Source organism: Hylobates moloch, unplaced genomic scaffold (genome assembly GCF_009828535.3).
Source record: "Hylobates moloch isolate HMO894 unplaced genomic scaffold, HMol_V3 SCAFFOLD_16, whole genome shotgun sequence".
NCBI lineage: Eukaryota > Metazoa > Chordata > Mammalia > Primates > Hylobatidae > Hylobates > Hylobates moloch.
Window position 1 is genome coordinate 28199497 of NW_026652291.1, and position 27736 is coordinate 28227232.

The window sequence follows — 27736 nt, forward strand, 5'->3', positions numbered from 1 at the left end:
ATAAAGAGTCAATTCACCAGGAAGATATAACAATTATAAATACATATGCACCTAATAGCAGAGCACCCAAATATATGAAGAAATATTGAGAAAACTGAAGGAAGAAATAGACAACACCACAATAATAATTGGAGATTTCAGTACTCCTTTCAATAATGGATAGAACAACCAGACAGAAGGTCAATAAGAAAATGGAGAACTAGGCCGGGCGCGGTGGCTCATGCCTGTAATCCCAGCACTTTGGGAGGCCGAGGTAGGCGGATCACCTGAGGTCGGGAGTTTGAGACAAGCCTGACCAACATGGAGAAACGCCATCTCTACTAAAAATACAAAATTAGCCAGGCTTAGTGGTGTATGCCTGTAATCCCAGCTACTCAGGAGGCTGAGGCAGGAGAAACACTTGAACCCAGGAGGCGGAGGTTGCGGTGAGCCGAGACTGCGCTATCACATTCCAGCCTGGGCAATAAGAGCGAAACTCTGTCTCAAAAAAAAAAAAAAAAAAAGAAAAGAAAAAAAGAAAAAGAAAAAGAAAGAAAGAAAAGAAAAGAAAATGGAGAACTTGAACAACACTATAGACCAATTGGACCTAATAGACATATGCAAAAACTCCTCCAAACAGCAGCAGAATATGCATTATCTCAAGCACATACGGAACATTCTCCAGGATAGATCACACCTTAGGCTACAGGTAAAGAATAGGACAGTGGCCATACAGGGGAACTACTATATGGTGGTGTTTACTATTATTATTATTGCATATTAGGTATGCTTTGTTTATCAATCTGTGAAGCCGTTCCATCATTTGACAAATATCTACTACCATGTGTCAGGCCCTATTCCAAGTGCCAGGGAATCAAGAATGAAGTAGTCTTAAGAGCTGCTCCTGCCACCTCTGGTTAGACTTAGTACTGGTTATTTTAGCACTTTTACTGATATTTTAAATTTCTTCCTTTATATTTAAAAAGTTAAAGTCTGTTTATATACAAACAAGCTATATATTTTTGCTTCTAATAGTTATTACCGATCATGTTAGTATATTCTTTTATTATTTCTAATTTTTTTCGGTTGACAATCTTGTTCTTTTTTCTCCAGGTTGTCAATCTTACCATCTACAATTTTGATAAATTCAGCACTTTTATAACTTACATTTTCAAAATTTGTGTTGGCTTGCACTTCTAGAGTAGTATTAAAGAATTACAGTCGTGGTGATCATTCTTTCCTTGTGTGTGTTTATGTCTGAATACACACACAAGCACACACAGGCATACACAAAATCATGTTAAGCAATATCCATTTATTCCTATGAAGTAAGAGTTAAAATCAGAGACATGTTGAATTTTATCAAATGCATTTTAGACATTTTTAGCACTTACGAAGTTGCTTGTATGATTTTTTATTTCTTTTAAGCTATTCGTTTGTTCAATTACATTAACAGTTTTTCTACTACGGAATTTATATTTCTGGAATACAGCCCCACTTGCTTGTGGTATGTTCATTTTTATAACATAATGCTGTGTGAGTCCATTTATTGCTATTTATGAACTTTGCACCACTATTCATAAGATTTTTTAGTCATTTTTCTCTTTTTGTGCTATCTTTGTCAAGGTTTGGTATCCATGTTGTTCGTGCTTCATAGAATAATTTAGAATCTCTCCTTCTCTGTGATTTGGTGTAGCTGGTGCAGTTTAAATAACATTGGCATTATCTGTGCCTTGGAGGTTTGATAGAAACTAGAAGCGATCTGAACCTTAGTTTTTTTGGAGGAGAATTTTATGAAAACTCAGTTTCTTCAGTGATTATTGGTCTGTTGGGATTTTCTACCTCCCCTGATGTCAAACTGATGATTTATATTTTCCAAAAAAATCATCAGTTTCAGCTGGTTTTCAACTGGATTTACATATGGCCAGACACAGTACCAATAATAATAATAATAATAATAATAATAATAATAATATTACTATTATTTCTATTTTCTCTGTATCAGTGGCTATTTCCCCATTTTAATGTTCAATTTTGTATATTTGCCTCAATCCTCTCCTAACCCCTATTAGATTATCTCATCTCTAAAAAATCATAAAATGACACATGATTTTCCCCCCAGGACCCTATTTACTATGTACACAACTCAGAAATAGAAGAGCTGAAATCAGAGAAGGGGATGAGAGGGCAGCAGAGGGACAGCTTGATACAAAGTCAATCAACAAACATTTCAGATGTGCAAAGAGCCAACACAGGTATTCCCTGGCTTTAAGCACCCACGGCTGCTTTTCCCAACAACCCCAACCCAGTGAAACCTGCCAGTTCCCCGAGTCCTTCACACCCAGCTGCCACCTCCTCTTGGACCCTTTCCTGACTCCCCAGGGAGATATCAGCACCTTTCCATAGACATCTCAGATTACTTTTCTTCGACTTTGAAAAATTCATTTAAACCAACTGAATTAACAAATGTAAACATGCTGTCATTTTTGCTTCAGCTGTTCTTTGTTAAATGAAGTGTTACTGACAAGTTAGAAGTCCTTCCTTTTCCCCTTTCAGTCTCAGCTCCTACTCTCTCCAAGGTGCTACAAGCATGAGCTTGGTAGGCATTGCAACAGAAATTAGTAAATCCATAAATCATAGCTAGTACTGTTTTGTGATTTTTACGAAAATTAAATTTTCAGCCAGGCACAGTGGGTCACACCTGTAATCCCAGCACGTTTGGAGGCCCATGTGGGTGGATCACTTGAGCCCAGGAATTTGTGACCAGGCTGAGAAACATAGCAAAACCCCATCTCTATAAAAAATACAAAAAAAAAAAAAAATTAGCTGGGTGGGGTGGTGTGCACCTATAGTCCCAGCTACTCGGGAGGCTGAGGTGGAAGGATCGCTTGAGCCTGAAAAGTGGAGGCAGCAATGAGTCAAGATCACACCACTCCACTCTAGCCTGGGCAACAGAGCAAGACCCTGTCTCAAAAAAAAAGAAAATTAAAGTTTAACTAATGGTATTATTTTGCAATTTCCTTTTTTTGCAACATTGTTTTTGAAATGTATTCATGTTAATACAGAATGTATCCATATGTGTATATACATATATATCAGCTTTGCTAAGGTATAATTTATACAAAATAAAACTCCCCAGTTACACATAGTTTAACTGCTGCACAGTATCACAATTTTATTCATTATTCTATTATTGCAGATATTGAGGTTGAGGTCTCTTTTTTTTTTTTTTTTTTTTTTTTCTGTTTGGTTGCCCAGGCTGTAGTGCAGTGGCATGATCATAGCTCACTGAAACCTCAAACTCCTGGGTTCAGGCAATCCTCCCACCTCAGCCTCCCAAGTAGCTGGGTCTACAGGTACACACCACCCCACTTGGCTAATTTTTTTTCTTAGACAGATACAGGGTCTTGCTATGTTGCCCAGGCTGGTCTTAAACTCCTGGGCTCAAGCAATCCTCCTACCTAGGCCTCCAAAGTGCTGGGATTACAGGCGTGAGCCACAGATTCCAGCCAAGACCTCTTTTTTGCATTTCAAGCATTGCTGCCCTAGATACCCTTGGAGCTGTTTCCTTATGCACATGTGTGAGTTTCTCTAGGTAATGTATACCTAGATGTGAAATTGTTGGTCATAAAGCATATATACATTCAGCTTTACTAGCATTCTTGCCAGAATGTCTCGTGGAGTTTTGTATTGCTATTTTCACAGAATGTGATTATTTTTCTCAAGCTATTGTCATTAAGCCATTTCCTTGTTTACCCACCCCCTTTCCCATGAATTACTGGAGGACCTGTGTGTGACTGGCACTCAATGAACACTTGAAAAGTGAAAGGAGGAAGTCCTTCCTAACAGAAGAGATAGACTCAAAGTGTTAAGGGCATTCAAGGCTGTTAAGATCTCATCTGGCTGAGATCCAGGGAGGGCTTCATCAAGGAGGTAGCATTTGACCTGGGCTTTGAAGGGCAGGAAGATGAACAGATGAGGATAGGGATAAGGACCAGGACTGGGATGGGGAGAGGTAGTGGCTCAGACAGTCCAGGGCACGTGAGCAATGGTTCTTAGCCGAGCTGGGGTGAGATGGGGCAGAAAGGCTAGGCATGTGTATTTTGTAAAAACTTCAAGAGCATCTGACACATCCCCCTGCCCCACACACAAATAACCCGAGTGGGAGCACAGCATGTGGGAAGGGAGCCTCCCTGGAGAAGATGGGTTGGGCTTATTCCAAGATGAGCCTTCAATGGCAGGCTCTGGGTCAGAGCTGGGTTCAAAGGTAACTCCCAGGGGGAGTACGCAGAGTCACGGGGACACCAGGCACTGGGATAGGGCTGGGTCAGAAAGCCTGCTCTTCCCACTCACTTCCCTTCCTCTGTCTCTTGGAACAGCTCAGGGCTGTGATGGTCTGGGTTCCCTCCCCAGCCAGACAGGAGGGTGCTGGGACTGGGGATCCTTCTGCTCCTCCACTTGGCAGCTCTGTGACCCAGGCCAGGGGCTTCCTGTCCCTTCCTGCCTGGCTGCTCCATGCAGCACAAGCTGCATGTATGTGCCTGGGCCAGGGCCCCAAGAAGCCCCTCCATGGAGTGTGGAGACTGGGCCTGGCCATGCCGAGTCCCCTTCCTTTGCCTCGGCTCAGCCCCTCAGAACCTGGGTGGGGGCAGGGTGGGAATCCCAGCCTTCCACCTTCCCTGCTCCCGTGACTCAAGATGTCCTTCAGCAGAACCCGGTTCTGGGCGCCCTGCCCAGAGTGGAGGGGAAGGGGAGAAACGCATGACCTTCTCTTCCAAGTCCTTTTGTCTCAAGCAACTTCAGCAAAACCACCAGCCCCAGCAGTAAGAGGTGAGCTCAGGATGTGTCAGCTGTGCTTGGGAGGACAGCACACAGATGGCTCCCCTGGACACAGACTGGCCACGGCCCCAGTTTGGGTTCTGCTGCTTTGGTGTGTGAGTGTGGTTGCAGCTGTCACAACCTCTCAAGCCACAGCTTTCTTATCTATTGAGCGGGTGACTCAGACCTGCTTTCTCTCCCAAGGCGTGGAGAGGATTAAAGAGTAATGACAGAGAATATGAGGCTGCTGAGTGGCTCCAGGGCCTCAAGCCAGGCTCATCGTTCAGGCTGTTGTTCTTCTGCTGCCTGAGAAGGTCTCCCCAAGCCAGGCCTAGTTGACATGCCTGGGCACATGAGGCGCCAGCCAAGGAAGGATCCCTTGTCCAGCAACAGCTTGTTCACTGTATGGAAGGACACTCCCTGCCCACACCACACACACACACACACACACACACACACACACACACACACACACTCCTTTGGTTCTGAGAAGATTCCCCCTCTGCCAGGTCCTCAGGGATGTGAGAAGCCTTTTTGTTTTTTTGTTTTGTTTTGTTTTTTGAGACAGGGTCTTGCTCTGTCGTCTGGGCTGGAGTGCAGTGGTGCAATCACAGCTCACTGCAGCCTCAGCCTCCTGGCCTCAAGTGATCCTCCCACCTCGGCCTCCTGAGTAGCTGAGACTACAGGCCTGGCTAATTTTTTCACTTTTTTGTAGAGACAGGGTCTTTCTATGTTGCCCAGGCTGGTCTTGAACTCCTGGGCTCAAGCAATCCTCCCTCCTAGGCCCCCCGAAGTGCTGGGATTATAGGCATGAGCCACCATGCATGGCCTGAAGTCTTTTTGAAGAGGACCGTTCAGTTCTAACAGTGCCTGGAGCAGTCGACATTGTTGGTCAGCCATTGTTGGACATTCTTTGGTGCCATCAAAAAAGCATGGTCTGGCTGGGCACGTTGGCTCACTCCTGTAATCCTAGTACTTTGGAAGGCTGAGATGGGCGGATCACCTGAGGTCAGGAGTTCGAGACCAGCCTGGCCAACATGGCAAAACCCTGTCTCTACCAAAAACACAAAGAAATTAGCCGTACGTGTTGGCGCACACCTCTAATCCCAGGTACTCGGAAAGCTGAGGCAGGAGAATCGCTTGAACCTGGGAGGCAGAGGTTGCAGTGAGCCGAGATAGTGCCACTGCACTCCAGAGTGGGCAACAGAACAAGATTCTGTTTCAAAAAAAAAACAAACAACAACAAAAAACATGGTCGCCATCCCAGGGGTCCCTGGACAGCTGGCCACTCAGCAGGCAGAGGGACAAGCAAATGGAAAGAAGGGGACTCCTGGTCACCAGGCACCAAGCTGGGCACCTTTCTGCTTCCTCCCATTCATCCTCCCAATGGCTCTGTGTGGAGGGGATTGCTTCACCATGTTGCAAATGGAAGACTCATGGAAGCGAAGTGAGCAGATAATGAAACAGGTGGGAACGCAGCTCCCAAGCACTCCCCCAGGCAGCGTGTCCATGTGTGACAGGTCCTCTGTGCTTCCATGTCCCCCATCAAAGCAGGATTGATTTCCCCACAGGGCCCTGGGTGCATGTTCCATTGCCCTCTGTAGCGTTTCTAGCCTATGGCCAAATCACTGCCACTCAGACACCCCAAGGCAATGAGGCCTCAACACCCAAAACCCAACAGACAGCCATATCCCAGTGGACTGGCCACAGCTCCGTCTTGCCCACCTATCTCTCCAGAGACCTTAGGGTCACTTGCTCTTCTGCCGGGACTCCATGGCCTGAGGCCAGCATGCACCTTGCTGGGCACAACTCTGAGAAGACTCAGCCAGAGTGAGGAGAAGGCTTCTGTCTCCAGGACTTTCCTTGGCCAGGCCACTCGGTAATGGGAAGGGGACAGTTTGGTTTCCTGTTGGAAGCTGGTCTTTCTGCCTCTGATCCTCTAAGGACACCAGAGGCCCTGGCTTGGCAGGAATGAAGGTCTACAGGCACAGGGCTGGGCATGACTCACTCACCTCCAGCCCAGCTCTTTCCATCTCATCTTGAGGGTGCTCATGTCAAACGGCAGAGTGGAAGGCTGGGAAAAGCAGAAGGTGGGAGCCCAGGACACTTGCGTCCTAGTCCTAGCTTTCTAAGCAGGTCTATGCTTCGGTTTCCCTTTGGGGAGCATTACTAATGACTAGAAGGAGGCAGGAGGTGACAATGAGGCGCCCCTTCCCCGCCCACTCAGCCTCTGCATGTCTCAGCACCAGTCCCAGGGGTGTTGGCAAGGAATGTGGCAGCTTGAGTACATATCCTGCCCTAGAAACACAGAACATGGAGTCCTGGCCACACGTTGTTCTTCTTAAGAGCCACCCTCGGTTGGGCCTAAGCGATGCAGACAGATCTAGAGCAAGGACACACCATACTTCATGAGCTGCCCACGTTCTCATCTCAGCTCCTCCTGTAACCCTACCTTGCAGGAGTTGCACCAGCCAACTCATGGGCAAGAATGTGGAGTTCCATTTACACCACCCATGCTGATGTGTAAGCTGTGAAAACCACTGCTTTCCCACAAGAGGAAAGAAGAGTGAGCATTGGGGCCCCACCTCAGGCAAAACAGGGCACTAAAAGCTGCTGATCTCACTGGAAGCTGAGCACGTCCTCTGAGCACTTTCATTACAGCCTTTCCCAGTGTGAGCCTGCCCATGGCCTGAGCACCACGTGGGTTCCTGCAAACTGGACGCTCTGTGCAAACAGCTCCCAGCACTTTATGCCCATTATCTTTATGGTTCTTCCACCTGCCGCTTCCCAGGAAGAATCAGAGCAGAGGTCGTGGGATTCGAGAGTCGAGGCAGTGGGGAGGGTACAGGCCTGTAGGAAGCTCCACAGTGCCACTAGACACCCTCATTTTACAGGGGTGAACATCCTGTTAAATATGTTAAATATAATGGGCAGCTGGGGATGGGGGGAGGAAACTCCTCAAGGCCCCAAGCACAACTTGAAGTGGGCTGGGGAGGGCTGACCTGCCTTCCCAGCCTAGAAGGATGCCCTAGGCTGTCCACAGAGGGAGAGAGCATCCTCTGAAGAAGAAACGACCATGTTTCCCCCATCCAGGCAGGAAACAGATGGCTTCTACCTAGACCAGAGACTCCAGGAATAATACTTCCCATTTGTAATAAACACTTGACAAGTTTCCAAAGCCCTCCCACCCATCTGGAGAAGGTGTTTTCATGCCTAGCTATCAGGTAGAGAAGCTGAGGGCAGAGTGCCCGCCAATAGAGGCACTCGGTCCAGGCTCTCTGCTCTTTAAGTCTGGTTCTCACCAGGGGGGCCTCTCTGAGGCCTGACCCTTTCTCTGCTAGCTGGGAGGGACACATACCATGTGATTTCCCTCCAGTATGGTGGGCCCTCTCCTCTCTGGTGCTATATTGTCACCCCACAAGCAGCTGGTTCCCATCTGGTTTACTGGGAACCCCATCCCTTCCCACAGGTCACCCCAGCAGCTCCTGGTGGACATCATGCAACTCAAGGCTCCTGTGAAGCCAGCAGGGTCCAGCTTCAGGGGCGCTGTGCTCAGAGGGTGTCTGAAAAGGAGCAATTCATGAGCCAGGCACATGGCAACTCCTTTCACTTGGAGTAAACCAGTGCTGGCCCAAACCCCCCATCCGGAGATGCTGTCAGGGAGATAACTGAAGTCCCTCCACCTGTGGATCCCCACGCCCCAGCTATGCTCACAGCTGCTGGCACTCAGGCAGGAGGGATGCCTGTTTTTGGCTCCAATAGGCCCACAGAAATGGTGTATCCCTGTGGGGGCATGATGGGAAGGTAACCAAGAGACTTCACTTCCCCTCTTCAAGCTGCTTCCTTCCCAAGAAACTAGAAAACATATCTTAAAGGAGGAGAAAATGCTGGTGCTGTTCCCTGTCACCGACCTCCTCCACACCCATCAGGAGGCCCTTGCAGCCTCAGCTTCTCAGCGCTGGGACTGTGGGGTGCGAAGAGTAGACAGGAAGAGGCCCCTCCAGTCTGCCCTTTGGTGGTTGGGGAGTCAGGAGACCTGCATGTAGGTAAGAGACCTGGAGAACTCACCCCACCCTCCATGTCTCAGTTTCCTCATCTGGCTCCGGCTCTAAAATGTCACTGTCTCCTTGCCTCAGTTTCCCTCCAGGGAAGGTCATCTGTCCCAGCGAGAAGAACAAGGTGAATTCACTTCTGAGGGGAAAGTTCACTTCTAAGGGCAATAGAGGGAATGTAGCCCATTTCTCCCAGGGCCAGGGGCGGGAGAGAGAATGAGGATGAGGTAACAACAGAGGGTGGTGCTGAGAGATGGACCCTTTCTTGAGGGAAACCACGTCTTCCTGGAGCATTGCAGGCTGTTGAAGGAGAAAGTTCATCTCCTCGTCCCCATCAGCACAGGCCCTCTCCTCAAAGCCAACTCTCATTCTTTCCTTGAACCCACAAGAACAGCACAGGCTCACACCCCCTCTGCTCAGTTCAGTGTTTTTCGTGAGCAATTTTCTCCTGTCCCCAGACAATCTAATTGCTGCTTACACCCATGATACCCTGGAGCTCCATGCAGAAGTTGCAACTCCCTGTATTCTCAGGGATGAGGAAATGGGGTGCTGGGGTAGGGAGAGGTCCGGGGGTCTAGAGAGGAAGAAGGGCCCCCGCCCCTCCAGAGAGCATTTGGTGAAGGCAGTGCCTGGGAGGCCAGCTCTGTAGGGCCTGCTCAGTGACCTTGGTCAAGCCATAGCAACCCTGGGCCTCAGTTTCCCCAGGGCCTTCATCCAAACACAACGTTTCTCTCTCAAGACCAGGGCGAGTAGGGAGGCAAGAGCCCTTCTTTGGAAGCACATGGGGAAAGGGTGGCATTGTTCCCCTGGGGGCCCAGGAGCCCAGCCCGCCAGGCAGCAGCGCAGCAGTGACGTTGTCATAACCCATAACGGCGGAGCAGACTGCCCCCTCCCGTCCCAGCCCAGAGAGTGGGCGGCAGAGCCCCGGGGAATCCCTGGGTGGGGGAGAGGGTAGCCCCGAGCGGTAACTCCCACCTGGCTGTCAGGCAGGAGGCCGGGGACCCCCCAAGCAAACCTCCTACCCCCCTCCGTTCCCCCCACCCAGTTAAGACCGGTCTACTAAAGCCACGCCCTCCCGGGTGGGCGGCTCAGGCCACCCTTTCCTGGGTACAAGCTAGAGGCAGCCAGCGTGGCAAGGGACTGTGGCGCAGTCTCCCCTACCCCCATCCCTCCCAATGCAAGGTCTCAGAAAGCACAGAAACAAGCAATCCTTCCCCGCCCCCTCCCCGTGCGGGACCTGGATCCTGCGCCCCTTCTTCCCGGCCCGACCAGCCCCGGTCACTGCACCCTCGTCGCGTGCTCACCACATCTGCGTCCTCAGCACCGCGGCCCCAGCCCCAGGCTCGGCGCTCAGGCCGCCAGGCTGCAGTGACAAGCTCCACGCTCCCCACCTGGGAGGAGACTGCCAGCGGGTCCTCCTCCTCGCCGGCTGGGCGAAGCCGGCCCCACCTGGCAAGGGACTGTCAGCAAATTCCCCTCTGCATCACTGCGAGAGAGGCATCCTGGCTCCTCCCAAGCAGAGGCCAACCTTGGCCCCGCCCCAAGGCTGCTCTGACCTGCCGGGGAACCCAGGCTGGCGGATCCTACGCGAAGACCCAGGCTCCGCCTCAGAGACCCTATCGCTACTAGGAACCATCTGCAAATTACCATCTCAAACGCACAAGGCTGCCGGTCCCTGGTTCCAGCTTGCTCCAGCTCCCCTGATGCATTGGGCCTTGGCAGCTCCTTTGCCACCTCCCCTCGCCCTCCCTGAGGCATGTCCCCTTTCCCAGTCTCCTTAGTCCCATCAGCCAGAAGCAAGAAAAACCACCCCACTCCCACAAAGGTAGCCCTCTGCCCCGCCCAAGGACCAGGTCCTGGCACCAGCCTAGTGGCTGGTACCCAGCTGCTACCCAGACTCCTTCTTCCCCAGCAAAGGAGTGATCTACAATTGGCCACAGCCCCACTAGAGAGGCCCAAGGGAGTGGGCTGGGTCATTTCCAGTTTGCGGTGGGCCACACTCCTGCAGGTCTCAGAGTTTCATCAAACTCCTGCCCGCTCTGCTATAGACACTGGTTTTGACCCTGAGGACAGGTGCCAGTGTTTGCAACCCCCAAAGATCAGTGTGCAAAACAAGCAGCAGTAGTAAACAGCCTCTCCCTCCCAGGCAGGGGCCTAGGCACATTTATCATCGACATTATCTGGCACTTGCAGTACAATAGCTAATGGGAAAGAAGCCACTGCCCAATGCTCTCTGAAAGTGACTCCCTTTCACCAGTTAGGGCTGTTAGCAGTATGATAAGAAGGCCATAGAGGAAGCCATGTGAACACAAGGTCATGAGGTGCCAGAGGAGGGGGTCAAAGGCTGGTTATGCTTTCATGGGTCGATTTCCCCATAACCAGCAGCACAGCACCCCCTTCCACACAATCCTGCCAGGCTGGTGCACCCTGGTCATCTCCCTCTTCCCCTGACCCCCTGGTTCTCATGACCCAACCACCCCACGAAGACCCAAGGGTGAGTCACATAGACTCTGTCAAAGTCTATCCATTATGCACTCACTCGCCCAGGCTGGAGTGCAGTGGCGCGATCTCGGCTCACTGCAAGGTCTGCCTCCCGGGTTCACGCCATTCTCCTGCCTCAGCCTCCCGAGTAGCTGGGACTACAAGCGCCCGCCACCACGCCCGGCTAATTTTTTTGTTGTTGTTGTATTTTTTAGTAGAGACAGGGTTTCACCACGTTAACCAGAATTGTCTCGACCTCCTGACCTCGTGATCTGCCCGCCTCAGCCTCCCAAAGTGCTGAGATTACAGGCGTGAGCCACCGTGCCGGCCCACTCATTATCTTTTTCATTCACGGAACAGGAAGACTTTTGAACACCTATTCTGCAGTGGCAACAGGGCATCAGGGTCTAGGTTCCAGCCCTTGCTTAGCGGCTATAATGCTATGCAACCTTGGGTAGCTCACTTGATCTCTCTTTGTTTTTCCCTCTCATCTGTAATTCTGAGAGGGCTGGGCTAGTTGGGGTCTCAGACCCCTCTGGTCTGACACCTTTATTCTCCTCTTCTAGGATAAAGGCTGGCGGGTACAAAAACAAACCAGATCAATACAAGAATAGTGCTGGGAACGCTAGCTGCCTGCATTTCAGTCTCAGCTGGGCCACCTAAATGTGGAACTTAACTTCTCTGTGCTTATTTTTTTTTTTTTGGCATATGGAAAATGGGGGAAAACAATAATCATAAGCTTAAAGGGTGATTGTGAGGATTAAATGAAATACCGTATACAAAATAAATACTCTGCAAATATTCATTGTTGTTGCTGTAGTTATGCTATTCACCGTCTGGTGGGACAGCATAAATTCTCAACAAAAGCAGTTTGTCTTTTCCTTCTCTGCTTCATCATCACAGAAGCTGTTGTAAGCCCATATCCAACCCACTCCACCTCCTAGAGGAGAAACCTGATAAGCATCAAGGACATGCCATAAAGAGACGCCAGGTGTGGTGGCTCACGCCTGTAATCCTAACAGTTTAGGAGGCTGAGGTGGGCAGATGACTTGAGGTCGGGAGTTCGAGACCAGCCTGGCCAATATGATGAAACCCAGTCTCAATTAAAAATACAAAAATTAGTCGGGCGTGGTGGCGGGCACCTGTAATCCCAGCTACTTGGGAGGCTGAGGCAGGAGAATCACCTGAACCCAGGAGGCAGAGGTTGCAGTGAGCTGAGATCATACCACTGCACTCCAGCTGGGCGACAGAGTGAGACTCCTTCTTGAAAAAAAGAGAAAGATACAGTAAAGGGGGACGGAAGCCAGGTGTGGTGGCTCACACCTGTAATCCCAGCTACTTGGGAGGCTGAGGCAGGAGGATTTCTTGAGGCCAGGAGGTTGAGACCAGCCTGGGCAATATAGAGAGACCTACATCAGAAAGGAGAGTAGCGGAGGGGAGGGGAGGGCAGGGGAGGGAAGAGGAGGGGAGGGGAGGGGAGGGGAAGAGAGGAGAGGGGAAGGAAAGAAAGAAATAAAGAAAGAAAGAAAAGAAAGAAAGAGAAAGAAAGAAAGAAAGAAAGAAAAAGAAAAAAGGAAGGAAGGAAGGAAGGGGAAGGGAAGGAAGGAAGGAAGGGGAAGGGAAGGAAGGAAGGAAGGAAGGGAGGGAAGGGAAGGAAGGGAGGAGAACCCATGGAAGGAGGAGAACCCATGGAGATGCCAGGTGGGCTGTGTGGTGGGGAAAGAGATGACCCCAATGTCCCAACCAACCACCTAGATGAGTGTCAGCTTGTAGAAGTTTCTCAGTAAAGGTGTATGGGTATGAATAACAGGCTTTCAAAAGAAAGGCCCTTCTGGTCTGTGTCACGGAAAACACTTATCATGCTCTCACTTGTGGATTGGGGTGGGAGTGCCTTTGGCCTGAGTTGTCAAATCTGAAAGATTATGCCTGTTATTGTCTTCATGACTGCGTTGTTAACCTCCAATGTCTGGTCTGGGAACTAATTCAGAACAATATAAAAGAAACAAAAGGACTCTGAGTAACCCTTACAGTGAGCTGAGATGGCACCACTGCACTCCAGCCTGGGTGACAGAGCGAGACTCCATCTCAAAAGAAAAAAAAAAAAATAGAGAGAGAGAGGTACAGAAAAGGGGGATGGAAGCCAAGTGTGGTGGCTCAAACCTGTAATCCCAGCCACTGGGGAGGCTGAGGCAGGAGGATTTCTCGAGACCAGGAGGTTGAGACCAGCCTGGGCAATATAGAGAGACCTACATCAGAAAGGAGAGTAGCGGAGGGGAGGGGAGGGCAGGGGGGGGGAGGGGGGGGGGGGGGGGGGGCTTTTTCTGCAGATCACCTGTGTCTTCAATTGGTGCCCACCTTTATTTACTCCACACAAAATTTCAACAGATCCAGTGTGGCAGAGACTGCTAAGAGCCCCTTTTCTTTCCCTCTTCCTTTTTGCAGTAGGGCTCCCAAGGTTAAAACCTGGATTTATGGCTCCCCTACTAGAGACCACATATCCCAGAACCCCTCGCAGCCAGGTGGAAGTACTAACTAAGTCCTAGCCAGTGAGATATGAGTGGAAGTAATAGGTTTAATTTCTGGGCCACATCCTTAAAAGGAAGCTGGCTGTTCTCTACTTCCTCTTTCCCCTTTGTGAAGACTGGGATGTGGACATGGGGTGGAGGGGAGGGCAGCTTTGATGATGCTGACCAGGACAACTCCTAGAGACAGTCAAGCATCAAGGCAGGAAGAACTTGAGTCACAAGATGACCTGGAGAAGTGCCCTAGAATGCTGACCACCTTGCATTTTTCTCACGGGAGAACAATAACCTTGTAAAGTCACTATTGTCTGGTCTCTGTTGCAGCAGCTGAACCAATAGCCTAAAGGAGAAGCCACTTTCCTGATTTTCAAACCCACAGCAGATGAGCAGGAGCATGTTAGAAGGAGAAAGGACTAATAAGAAAGCCAGCACAGTGAAAAGGGCAAAAGTCAAGAGCAAGAGAAGAGAGAACAACGATTTAAAAAAAAAAAAAGAAAAAGGCCGGGCGCGGTGGCTCACACCTGTAATCGCAGCATTTTGGGAGGCCGAGGTGGGTGGATCACAAGGTCAGAAGATCGAGACCCTCCTGGCTAATATGGTGAAACCCCGTCTCTACTAAAAATACAAAAAAATTAGCCGGGTGTGGTGGCGGGCGCCTGTAGTCCCAGCTACTCAGGAGGGGCTTTTCGCCTTTTGTTCAGCACTTCTCTTCCTGCTGTCGTGTGAAGAAAGATGTGTTTGCTTCCCCTTCCACCATGATTGTAAGTTTCCTGAAGCCTCCCCAGCCATGTGGAACTGAGTCAATTAAACCTCTTTTCTTTATAAATTATTGAGTCTCAGGTATGTCTTTATCAGCAGCATGAGGATGGACTAACACACCACCTAATCTACCAAACATCATAGCTTAACCTACCTTAAATGTGCTCAGAATACTGACATTAGCCTATAGTTAGGCAAAATCACCTAACACAAAGCCTATTGTATAATAAAATGTTGCATATTTCAACACTTTATTATAAAATGGGCTTTGTGTTAGATGATTTTATTTATTGAATACTGAAAGTGAAAAAACAGTGGTTGTATGGATACTTGAAGTATGATTTCTGCTGAATACATATTGCTTTTGCACCATTTTAAAGTCAAAAAATTGTAAGTGGAGTTGTTGTAAGTTGGACTGCCTGTATTGATTGATCAGTGAAATTGTCTGAGATCTTAAACCAGCCCAGTGAACAACTGCAGGGACCCAACCCTCATAGTTTTGTTGGGCCTGTGGTGGCCCTGGGAACTTGCCTCTGTTATTTAGAAATAATTTCCATCATAAACACTCAAGCTCACAAAGACCTACACGCACAAGAATGCTCATTGCAGAATTGTTTGTAATTGCAAAAACAACAATAACAATAAAAAACCTCACAGCTGTGCCCAGCCTACACAAATGTACATGGGTTTTCTGTAGTGCCCAGGTGAGATGTTCAGGAAAAATCAAAATGAGAGAAAAGGCAGGAAGTGAAAGCCACACACCAGTGTCCCTCTCACCCCAAGGCCTGGTGCTGGGTGAGGCTGCTAGGCAGAGGGTAAGCAGGGGGCCATGGGCTTGGAGATGATGGGAGTCAGACCACAGATTTTACTACAGGACCCAGAATATAAACATATGCCACTGACAGGGACAGTATTTTCAAGGCAGAGCCAAGACACTATTTATACTTTAAGTGGCAAGCCACATACTCTAGGGTATCCCTGATCCCAAGAGCCAAATAAAAACTCTCTAAGAAAGTGGATACATTTTGGGAGCTCAGCTCCTATCACATGCTCTAATCTGCCTTTCCAGACAGAAGGGAATTTGATTTCCTGTGCAGAAAGTAGTGGGGAAATGTATTGGAATGGAAAACCATTTTTCCAGTGTCCTCTGCCTAACCAGACACAGGGTTGTGGATTTCTAGAGAGAAGAAGACCTCAGGCTTAGGTCTAGACACACATCCCTGTCTGTACTTGGAAGCCGGAGTTCCCCAGCAGAGAAATCAGGCCCTACGATCACTCAGCCCTGCCACAGAAGAGAATCCAGGCCTCCCTTCTTCTGGGGCAACCCTGGCCCCTCTGCCCTCTCTTACCTCTGGCCTCAGACTGGGCCCCACTCACCAAGACCCCACCGGTGGGTAGTCTTAGCCAGCAGCAATCTCTTTTACTAGTACTTCTGCCCTGGAAGACAAGAAATTCACAGCTGGTAGTAGGTCATTGTTATCCACCGCCACTATCACTTAATGATATTGGAAACTTCTGGGCGGGTGAGGTCAGAAGCAGGTGTTGATGACATCACAAAAGAAACACCACTGTGTTGTGCTGGAACTCTGGGATTCTGGTATCATTTCTTCACCCAGGATTGAGCTCAACTGAGCATTTTCAGACAGATCTGGGGGTTGAAGCTTGCACAGCCTCACCTCAATTCTATCTTGAGCCTGGCTGATGCCCTGCAGAATTAGATCCTTAAAGAATAAATGGGTCGGCTGGGTGCAGTGGCTCACGCCTGTAATCCCAGCACTTTGGGAGGCAGAGGCAGGTGGATCACGAGGTCAGAAGTTCGAGGCCAGCCTGGCCAAGATGGCAAAACCCCGTCTCTACTAAAAATACAAAAATTAGCTGGGCACAGTGGCAGGCGCCTGTAATCCCAGCTACTCGGGAGGCTGAGGCAGGATAATCACTTGAACCTGGAAGGCGGAGGTTGCAGTGAGCCGAGATCGCACCACTGCACTCCAGCCTGGGCGACAGAGCAAGACTCTGTCTCAAAACACACACACACACACACACACACACACACACACACACACACACACACACGGGTCCTTGCATTGATATTTTATTGAGGCTATAGAACTCCCCTGCTTCCCCAAGATGATACTCATGAGGCAGAAATATGGGTTTCTTCTGGGCCACAAAGTGAAGATATCCTCTTCAGGGCCTCATGTCCAGGCTCTTGAAATCAGCTCCGTTGTACTCCTTCCCCTGGGAGTTAGTGTCTGTTTTCAGTAATGAACCTTTTCTTTGTTGTATAAGCTTTACTAACTTTGTGAAATATAATACATATACAGAGAAGCATATACCATACACAAATGAGCACGATAATGAAAAATCATAAAGCAAACTCTTGTGTAGTGACACTGTTTAAGTTGATAAATAGAACATTATCACCAGAAGTTTCCCTGTATTGTTTCCCAATCCACCCCTTTCTCTTTCGGTCCCTTCCCCACGCAGAGATAGCCCTATCCTGACTTCAGTCTTTCCTTGCATTGCTTTGTACTTTTACCACCTGATTATTCGTTCCTAATCAATATGGTTTGGTTTGGTCTGTATTTTGAGTGTACATTAATAGAATTAGAGTATAAATATACTTTCATGTTGGGCTGTTAAAACTCAACATTGGTTTTTTGTTTTGTTTTTTTGAGATGGAGTTTCACTCTTGTCGCCCAGGCTGGAACGCAATGGCACAATCTCGGCTCACTGCAACCTCTGCCTCCCAGGTTCAAGCGATTCTCCTGCCTCAGCCTACCGGGTAGCTGGAATTACAGGCATGCGCCACCATGCCCAGTTAATTTTTGTATTTTTAGCAGAGATGGGGTTTCACCATGTTGGCCAGGCTGGTCTCAAACTCCTGACCTTAGTTGATCTGCCTGCCTCAGCCTCCCACAGTGCTGGGATTACAGGCATGAGTCACCACGCCTGGCCTCAACATTGTCTTTTTAAGATTCATCCACACTGTGGTATGCAGTTGGAGTTTATTCATTTTCATTACTCTATTGTTTGACTATGCCATAAATTAATCCTTCCTGGTTTGTTTGGCATTTGTTTTTATTTCCAGTTTTTTATTAGTGAGTGGTATGATTTGAATGTTTTTTGTCTCCTCCAAAATTAATTAATTAGTTGAAAAATATAGGCCAGGTGCATTGGCTCACTCCTATAATCCCAGCACTTTGAGAGGCTGGGGCTAGCAGATTGCTTGAACCTAGGAGTTTGAGATCAGCCTGGGCAACATAGTGAGATTCCGTCTGTTAAAAAATACAAAAATTAGCTGGGCATGGTGGTGTGCACCTGCGGTCCTAGCTACTCTGGAAGCTGAGGTGAGAGGATTGCTCAAGCCTGGGAGGCAGAGGTTGCAGTGAACCAAGATCACACCTCTGCGCTCCATCCTGGGCGACAGAGTGAGAACCTGTCTCAAAAAAAAAAAAAAAAAAGAAAAGAAAAGAAAGAAAGGAAAAAGAAAAAGATGGTAAAGCAAGAACTCAATCATTTTAAACTGTTCCAGGGCATAGAGATAGAAGTAAAATGTCCACATTATTTTATACAAAGCCCACATAACACTGAAATAATACACAACAATGATTTCACACAAAAATTATTTCCTAAAAATTTTTTTGGTTGACAGGGTCTTAAGATGGCTGCCAGGCAGCTGCATCCTGACAGAAGAAAAGATGTTGAGTGGGCTGGTACCTCCTGGCCTAAATGAAAGTGAAGTTGAGTCAAACTCTGAAGATGAAACTACATTGGAGAGCTCTGGGCTTAATTTACAGGAAGATAAGGAGGATGGGAGCATCAGAAAAGCAGAAATCATAGATTTCTCAAAAGATGAAGCAAAAAGTGAAACAGAGTCAAATGTAAATGCCTAAGAAGAGTGTCCTTCTGGAATGTCCTTAGATATGTGGAATTGAAAGTCCTCAAATGCAGCCCAGTGGAAGGAGCTTATTCAGTATTTTGGAGTCAATGATAGGTTTGATCCCCCTGTTAAAAGGAAAACCGTTGAGAAGGCCTCGAAAAGAGGACAGAGCAGGCTGTGGAGGAGTGGAATAGTGAGAAGGCTGAGGAAGTCAGCAACCAGCTAGCTACTCAAGAGCTTGGCGTAAAAATTGTCAAAGCAGTTGTCTGCCACAAGTTTGTAAAAGCCAAAAACGGAGACTAAAAATTCACAGGGCTGCCCGAAAAAAGAAGAAACTCGCATGGGGGTTTGACGCAAAGAAGAGATGGGCAACCAAAAGCAATGGGATATATGTAACTCGCCAGAGTGCGTGAAGACATTTGTAGACTCAAATGCTCAATTTACCAAGAACGCTTTCCTGCCTATGTTAAATGTCAGAAAATTGATAGCACTAGAAAAGAAATAAGCATAAAATTTGGGAGTTTGATTATCAGCTCTTTTCAATCTTTCTCTAAGAACTTTGTCCTATTGAAGTGAATAAAATGAAGCATTCTGTTATTTTTATAACAAATGTAAGAAAAAATATAGGAAAAAAGATTTTGTTTATTTATTTGTATAAACCCACAGTGTAAAATCAGTTTTGCAACCAGTCGCGGTGGCTCATGTCTGTAATCATAGCACTTTGGGAAGCCGAGGTGGGAGGATCACTTGAGCCCAGGAGTTCGAGACCAGCCTGGCCGGCATGGTGAAACCCCAGCAGCCGGGCGTGGTGGCGCATGCCTGTAGTCTCAGCTACCAGGGAAGCTGAGGCAGGAGAATAGCTTGAACCCGGGAGGTGGAGGTTGCAGTAAGCTGAGATCGCACCATTGCACTCCAGGCTGGGTGACAGACCAAGATTCTGTCTCAAAAAAAAAAAAATCAGTTTTGCTGCTTTTCATTTATTTGGTTTAGCATAGCCAGTGAGCTTCTTGTACTTTCCTTTTTTTTTTTTGAGACAGAGTCTCACTCACTGTGTCACCCAGGCTAGAGTGCAGTAGCATGGTCTTGGCTCACTGCAACCACTGTCTCCTGGGTTCAAGTGATTCTCTGATTCTCATGCCTCAGCCTCCCGAGAAGCTGGGATTACAGGCAAGCACCACCATGGCTGGCTAAATTCTTTTTGTATTTTTAGTAGAGAAAGGGTTTTTCCGTGTGGGTTAGGCTGGTCTTGAACTCCTGGCCTCATATGATCCACCTGCCTCGGCCTCCCAAAGTGCTATGATTACAGGCATAAGCGATCATACCGGCCTTGTACTTCCTTATCTGTACCCAGTGTAACTACACGTTTACTGGAGCTGTGTTTTTAAGATTGATAATTGTTTACAACGGATTAGTTGGAAGTGCCAAAAAGTCTCAATTGATACTGTCTTTACAAATGATGACTTGACCTTAATGTCATAAAAGTAGTTACTGATTTTTTTAATTGAAGGCAGTAGACCTGATATTTCAGAATTGCATAGTAAAAGCAATTTATTAATTTTTGTGTACTTTCAGATAAACTATTACAATAAAGAAAGGGGCCCAATGTTAAAAAAAAAAAAAAAAAATTTCCATCTTGGTTACTGCCTGAGCAAGTTGGAGCTGTGGATGAGGGTTCCCTGGGATGGGGACAAGTTGGTTCCAGATGGTTTTGATACACCTCATTCTGCAACCCTCCTTTTCATACTCCAGCCCCATAAGAAACACATGGTATGGAATTAGTACTAGGAAAACTTCCTCTTCCCTTCTTCAGACTTGCTTCCTTACTTCTTTACTACTTTGGTCAGTATCACTGTAACGTGGCAGCTGCCTCTGAGGGGTCAGTCATTCTCCTTCAGTTCACTCACAGATCATGAGCCAGGTAATCTATTAAAAGCCTCTAAATGTTATCTATTCATCCAGAATCCCTTTCCAGGAAGATGTCTCCTCTCGCACTTTGTGAGATTCTATTCAAAATAAGGATTTTGAAAAGCCCTGACATATTCCTGGGAATCTAGAGGACAAGTGCCTGATCAAGAAAAACCTGAGAAAGCCCTAAGCTCTCACCTCTGCATGACCTTCAGTCTCTATGCAAGAAGAAATTGAAGACTAAGGCAGAGTTGTAAACTGCCTAACTGAACTCTGAAGGCATGTCCCAGTACACACACAGGCTTATCTATAAAGACTGGACAATTTTACTCTTTTTTGTCCCAGGTGTTTAAGGAAATCTCTGTCCAATCACTAGCTGATCATGAAGCTAATGGAACAGAGACTTCTGTGGCCATACACACACACACACACACACATACACACACACACAGAGTTTTTAAAATTAGTTCAGAAAAGGCACTAAACAAACAAACAGCAACAACTACAACAGGCAGGAACAACAAACCCTAAACATTAATTTTAATCCTCAGGACAACCACTATGAAAATAACTAAAAATATATAGTAAAAGAAAAGATGAGGAAATTAAATAGTATATTCGAAAATATCAGCCAATCATGGTGGCTCATGCCTGTAATCCCAGTACTTTGGGAGGCTGAGGTGGGTGAATTATTTGAGCCCAGGAATTCAAGACCTGCATATGCAATATGGTGAAATCCCATCTCCACAAAAATACAAAAATTAAGCTGGTATGGTGGTGTGTGCCTGTAGTCACAGCTACTTGGGAGGTTGAAGCAGGAGGATCACTTGAGCCTGGGAGGTGGAGGTGTCAGTGAGCTGAGATTGTGCTACTGCACTCTAGCCTGGGTGACAGAGCAAGACCCTGTCTCAAATAAAGTAAAATAAAATCAAATAAAAAATATCTTTAACACAAAAGAAGGCAGTAATGAAGGAAATAAGGAAAAAAATGGTATGAAACACAGAAAACAAAGGGAAAAACAGCAGAAGTAAGTCATTCCTTAATTACTTTAAATGTAAATGAATTAAACTTTCCAATCAAAGGCAGATAATAGCAGATGAGTTTTTAAAAATGATGTAACTATGTGCTAACTACAGGTGACTCACTTTACATTCAAATATACAAATAGGCTGAAAATGACAGGATGGAAAAAAGTATACCATGAAAACAGTAACCAAAGGGAGTGGGGGTGGCTATACTAATATTGGAAGCAATAGACTTTAAGACAAAAATTGTTACAAGAGGCAAAGAATGACATTATATAATGATAACAGGGATACTCCATCAAGAAAACATAACAATTATAAAGATATATGCACCCAGCAACAGAGCCCTAAAATATATGAAGCAAAACCTGAGATAATTAAAGAGAGAAATAGACAATTAAACAACAACAGTTGCAGATTTTAATATTCCACTTTAAATAATAGACAGAACAACTATACAGAAGATCATCAAGGAGGCCAGGTGTGGTGGCTCACACCTGTAATATCAGCATTTTGGGAGGCCGAGGTGGGCGGGTCACCTGAGGTCAGGAGTTCAAGACCAGCCTAGCTAACATGGTGAAACCCTGTCTCTAATAAAAACACAAAAATTAGCCAGGAGTGGTGGCGGGTGCCTGTAATCCCAGCTACTTGGGAGGCTGAGGCGGGAGAATCACTTGAACCCAGGAAGTGGAGGTTGCAGTGAGATAAGATTGTGCCATTGCACCTCAGCCTGGGCAACAAGAGTAAAAACTCCATCTCAAAAAGACAAAGGAAAAAAAAGATCATCAAAGATATAGAAGACTTGAAGAGTACTATAAACAAACTAGACCTAACAGATATTTATGGAGAACTCCACTCAACAATGACAAAATACACATTCTTCTCAAGTGCACATAGAACACTCTCCAGTATAAGTCAGATCACAAAATAAGTCTCAATAAATTTTAAAAGATTAAACTCATAAGAAATATGTTTTCTGACCACAGTGGAATAAAACTAGAAATCAATAACAGAAAGAAACCTGAGAAACTTATAAATATATGGGAATTAAACAACACACCCTTAAATAACCAATGAGTCAAAGAATAAATTGCAAGGTAAATTAGAAAATATTTTGAGATCTATGAAAACTGTAATACAACATGCAAAAACTTATTGGATTTAGTAAAAGCAGTGCTTAGAGGGAAATTTATAGTTGTAAATGTCAACAACGTAATAAAAAACAAAGGTTGCAAGTGACTAACATATCCTTCTACCTTAAGAAACTGGAAAAAGAAGAACAAACTGAATCCAAAACAAGAAGAAAGAAGGAAATAATAAAGATTAGGGTGGAGATAAATGAAATAGAGAACAGAAAACAATAGAGAGAATGAACAAAACCAAAAGTTAGTGTTTTGAAAACATCAACAAAATTTAAAACAATAAAACTCCAACAAAATTGAGAATCTTTATCTGGACTGAATAAGAAAAAAAGAGAGAAGACCCAAATTACTAAAATTAGGAATGAAAGTACAAACATTACTAATGACCTTATAAAAATGATAATTTTAAAAGATTATAAGAGAATACTATGAACATCTGTATGCCAACAAATTGCACAACCTAGATGAAATGGACAAATTCCTAGACACATAAGCTACCAAAACTTATTTCAGAAGAAATAGAAAACATGAATAGATCAATAACAAGTAAAGAGATTGAATCAGTAATTAAAATTAAAAAAGAAAACTTCAAACAAAGAAAAACAGAGGATCAGATTGTTTCACTAGCAAATCCTACCAAGTGTTTAAACAGTCAACACTATGTTTTCCTCAAACACCTCCCCTAAAAAGAAAAGGATGGAACACTTCTGAACTCATTCTATGAGGCCAGTATTATTCTAGTACCAAAGCCAAAGATGTCACAAGACTGGCTAGGCGTGGTGGCTCATGCCTGTAATCCCAGCACTTTGGGATGCCAAGGCGGGCGGATCACGAGGTCAGGAGATCCAGACCATCCTGGCTAACATGGTGAAACCCCCTCTCTACTAAAAATTCAAATATTAGCCCGGCGTGGTGGCAGGCGCCTGTAGTCCCAGCTACTTGGGAGGCTGAGGCAGGAGAATGGCGTGAACCCTGGGGGCGGAGCTTGCAGTGAGCTGAGATCGCGCCACTGCACTCCAGCCTGGGTGACAGAGCGAGACTCCGTCTCTAAAAAAAAAAAAAAAAAAAAGATATCACAAGACAAGAAAACAAGAAACCAACATCCCTTATGAATATAGATGCAAAAATCCTTAACAAAATACTAGCAAACCAAATCCAGCAGCATATTTAAAGGATTATATACCATGACCAAGTGGGATTTATCTCCAGAATGCAAAGATGGTTCAACAGACAAAAATCAATCAATGTACTACACTATATTAAAAGATTAAAAGAAAAAACACATAATCATCCCAACTGATGCAGAAAAAGCATTTAACAAAATCCAATACTCTTCAATGATTAAAAAAAAAAACAAACCGTAACACTCAACTAACTAGGAGTAGAAGAGAACTTCTCCAACCTTATAAAGGGCATTACATTAGTCTGTGTGGGCTGCCATAACAAAATACTACACACTGGGTGACTTAAACAACATTTATTTTATTCCAGTTCTATAGGCTAGAAGTCCAAAATCAAGGTCAGGGTTTATTTCTGGTGAGGCCTTTCTTTCTGGCTTGTAGATAGCTGCCTTCCCACTGTGTCCTCATATGGCCTTTCCTTTGTGCTCATGTGAAGACAGAGATATCTCTAGTGTCTCCTCTTCTTCTTTCTTTTCATTTTTTTTTTAAGACAAAGTCTCACTCTGTTGCCCAGGCCAGAATGCAGTGGTGAGATCATGGCTCATTGTAGCCTCAACCTCTTGGGTTCAAATGCCCCTCCCACTTAAGCCTTCTGAGTAGCTGGGACTACAGGTGCATGCCACCACACCTGGCTAATTATTTTTTAAATTTTTTTGTAGAGACAGGGTCTCACTATGTTGCCCAGACTGGTCTTGAACTCCTGGACTCAAGTTATCCTTCTGCATCAGCCTCTCAAAGTGCTGGGAGGATTACAAGAATGAGCCACCACAGGTGGTTCTCTTCCCCTTCTTATAAAGATATCAATTCTAACTAATTAAGATCCTTTTTTTTTTTTTTTGAGATGGAGTCTCACTCTCTCACCCAGGCTAGAGTGCAGTGGTGTGATCTTGGCTCACTGCAACCTCTGCCTTCTGGGTTCAAGGGATTCTCACGCCTCAGCCTCCCAAGTAACTGAAAGTACAGGCACATGCCACCATGCCCAGCTGATTTTTTGTATTTTTAGTAGAGACAGGGTTTCACATGTTGGCCAGGCTGGTCTTGCACTCCTGACCTCAGGTGATCTGCCCATCTTGGCATCCCAAAGTGCTGGGATTGCAGGAGTGAGCCACTGAGCCAGGCTAAGGCCCTCTCTTTATGATCTCATTTAACTTTTATTACCTTCTAATAGGTCCTGTCTCCAAATACAATCACATTATGGGTTAGAGCTTCAATACGTGAATTTGGGAGGGATACAGTTCAGTCAAAAACAGGCATCTATGAAAAACCCACAGCTCACATACTACTTAATAATAAAAGATTGAAAGCCTTCCCCCTACAATCAGGAACAAGATAAGGATGCCAGCTCTTGCCACTTCTGTTCAACAATGCATTGGCAATTCTATCTAGGGCAATTAGTCAATAAATAAATAAAAGACAATCAGATTGGAAAGGAAAAAGTAAAACTATATTTGCAGATCACATACTCTTATATATAGAAACCCTTAAAGAATCTACAAGAAAAGACTGTTAGAGCTAATAAACAAGTTTAGTGAAGTTTTAGTGTACAAGAATCAGTTGTAATTCCATACACTAGTAATGAAAAATCTAAAAATAAAATTGAGAATTTCATTAATAGTAGCATTGAAAAACATAAAATAATTGGGAATAAATTTTACCAAGTATAAGATTTGTACACTGAGGCTGGGCGCAGTGGCTCACGTCTGTAATCCTGGCACTTTGGGAGGCTGAGGAAGGAGGATCACCTGAGGTCAGCTACTCAGGAGGCTGAAGCAGGAGAATTGCTTGAACCCGGGAGGCAGAGGTCGCAGTGAGCCGAGATTGTGCCACGGCACTCCAGCCTGGGCGACAAGAGCAAGACTCCATCTCAAAAAAAAAAAAAAAAAAAAAAAGATTTCTACACTGAAAACTACTGTTGAAAACAAATTTTTAACAGAAATAAATAAAAGACATCCCATATTCATGAATTGGAAGACTTTTTTTTTTTTCGCACAACACATTTTATTTGCAAAAACTCAGCTAAGAGATAGTGTGGAGCTGGCAGGGGCTGGGGGGCTGAGCTGAGGTGGGTCATGAGAGAGCTTAGTCATGTCGGCCCTGTGTGGGGCGGGGGTCGTGGGGACAGGGAGTCCAGTGTCTACCTCACCCTACCCCTAATACTGATCAGAGTTTGGTCCCAGCTGGGCCAGGCCAATGTCTTCAGTCCCAGCGGCTGGGAACCCTTCATCTTGGCGAGCAACTTTGGCAGAAAGGGTTCCGTGATGAGGTCTCCACGGTGGGAAGACAGCTGCGGTGGCGGTGGCTTCTCTGGAGGCTGCTGGTGAACGCAGGGCCCAGAGGCGGAGGCAGAGCAGAGGCTATGGCTTTGGCTGCACCTCGGGGAAGGCTGGAAAGTGGCAGCTGGTAGGTTAGAGATGACAACATACTGGAGGTTATTCTGCAAGGTGTAGATGAGAGAGGGCACTGCGAGCTTGAGTGTGTCCATATACTGCACACAGGACGGCCTCATGGAGGAAGAGAACCAGGTGCTTCACGTTATCCCTCTTCTGTGCGAAGACCAGCAGCAGGCAGGTGAGACCTTTGAGCACCTCCGCCATGACCACAGCAGTGGTGGCAAAGAAGCGGTCCCCTGGCAACGTGCGGGCGTAGCGGATGCTGAGGATGAGGGAGGCATTCTGGACCACCAGCACAGCTAGGGATATGTACTTCAGGCGCCTATGAGCCGCACTCGCGGTCCTGGCTCCAATGCACCCTCGGAAACCGCCCCTGGACCCAGTGCCGCGGTGGAACCACCAGCCCCAATCGCTGCCATGTTGGCATCTGTCTCTTTTTTTTTTTTTTTTTTTTGAGACAAGGTCTCTCTCTGTTGCCTAAGATGGAGTGCAATGGCTTGGTCATGTCTCACTTCAGCCTCAACCTCCTGAGTGCAAGTGATCCTCCTACCTCAGCCTCCCAAGTAGCTGGGACCACCACATCTGGCTAATTTTTGTATTTTTTGTAGAGATGGGGTTTCACCATGTTTCCCAGGCTGAATCTTGATATTTTTAAGATGACAATACTCCTCAAAATGATATACAGATTCAGTGCAATCTCCATCAGAATTCCAGCTGACTTCTTTGTAGATATAGACAAGCTAATTCTAAAATTTATATGGAATTACAAGACATCTGAATGCCGATCACAGTCTTGAAAAATAAAAAAGAAAACCAGCGTTGAAGGACTGACATTTCTCAATTTCAAAATTTACCACAAAGCTTCAGTAATTGAAACAATGTGGTAGTGGTATAATCTCAATTCCATTTCTATATGAAACAGAATTGAGTACCCAGAAATAAACCCATACATCTATGGTCAGTTAGTTTTCAACAAAGGTGACAAGACCACTTGTTGGTGGAAAGAATGGTCTTCTCAACAAATAGTCCTGAAATAATTCAATATTTATATGCAAAAGAATTAATTTGGATCCCCTACTTCATATCATATCAAAAAATTAACTCAGAGCATATCAGAGTCCTAAATATAAGAGACCTAAAACCCTGAGACTTTTAGAAGAAAACATACATATACATCTTTGTGACTTTGAATTAGACAAGTTTTCTTAAATATGACACCAGAAGTACAGGAAATGAAAGAAAAATTGATATATTGAATTTCATCAAAATTTAAAACTTTTTTGCATCAAAGGACACTCTCAGGAGAGACAACCCACAGAATGGAATAAAATATTTGCAAAACACATATTAGATACAGGACTAGTATCCAGAAAATATATATATATAGAGAGAGAGAGAGAGAAAATATATATATATATTTTGAGAATATATATTTTGAGATGGAGTCTTGCACTGCGCCTGGCCTTAAACCACTTAAAAAAATACAATTCAGTGTTTTTTGTGTGTGTACTCACAGAGTTGTGAAACCATCACCAATAATTACAGAATGCTTTCATCACCCCAAAAAGAAAATCCTACACCCATGAAGCAGTCAGTTCA

The 27736-nt window shown here is 45.8% G+C and overlaps 1 long non-coding RNA gene and 2 pseudogenes across 1 annotated transcript in view; 1 reads left to right on the forward strand and 2 right to left on the reverse strand.

Annotated features, from left to right (window-relative positions):
* The window catches only part of LOC131381587 (uncharacterized), a 40308-nt gene extending 24076 nt beyond the window's left edge, over positions 1-16232 (reverse strand). The window contains exon 1 of the long non-coding RNA XR_009210429.1: positions 15989-16232. This is a non-coding gene — a long non-coding RNA (uncharacterized LOC131381587). The remainder of the gene's footprint in view (positions 1-15988) is intronic.
* Positions 16233-18066: 1834 nt separating this feature from the next.
* On the forward strand, positions 18067-19469 carry LOC116456120 (protein FAM204A-like; annotated as a pseudogene).
* A 6318-nt stretch (positions 19470-25787) lies between these two features.
* Positions 25788-27012, reverse strand: LOC116456121 (UDP-galactose translocator-like; annotated as a pseudogene).
* Positions 27013-27736: the final 724 nt, after the last annotated feature.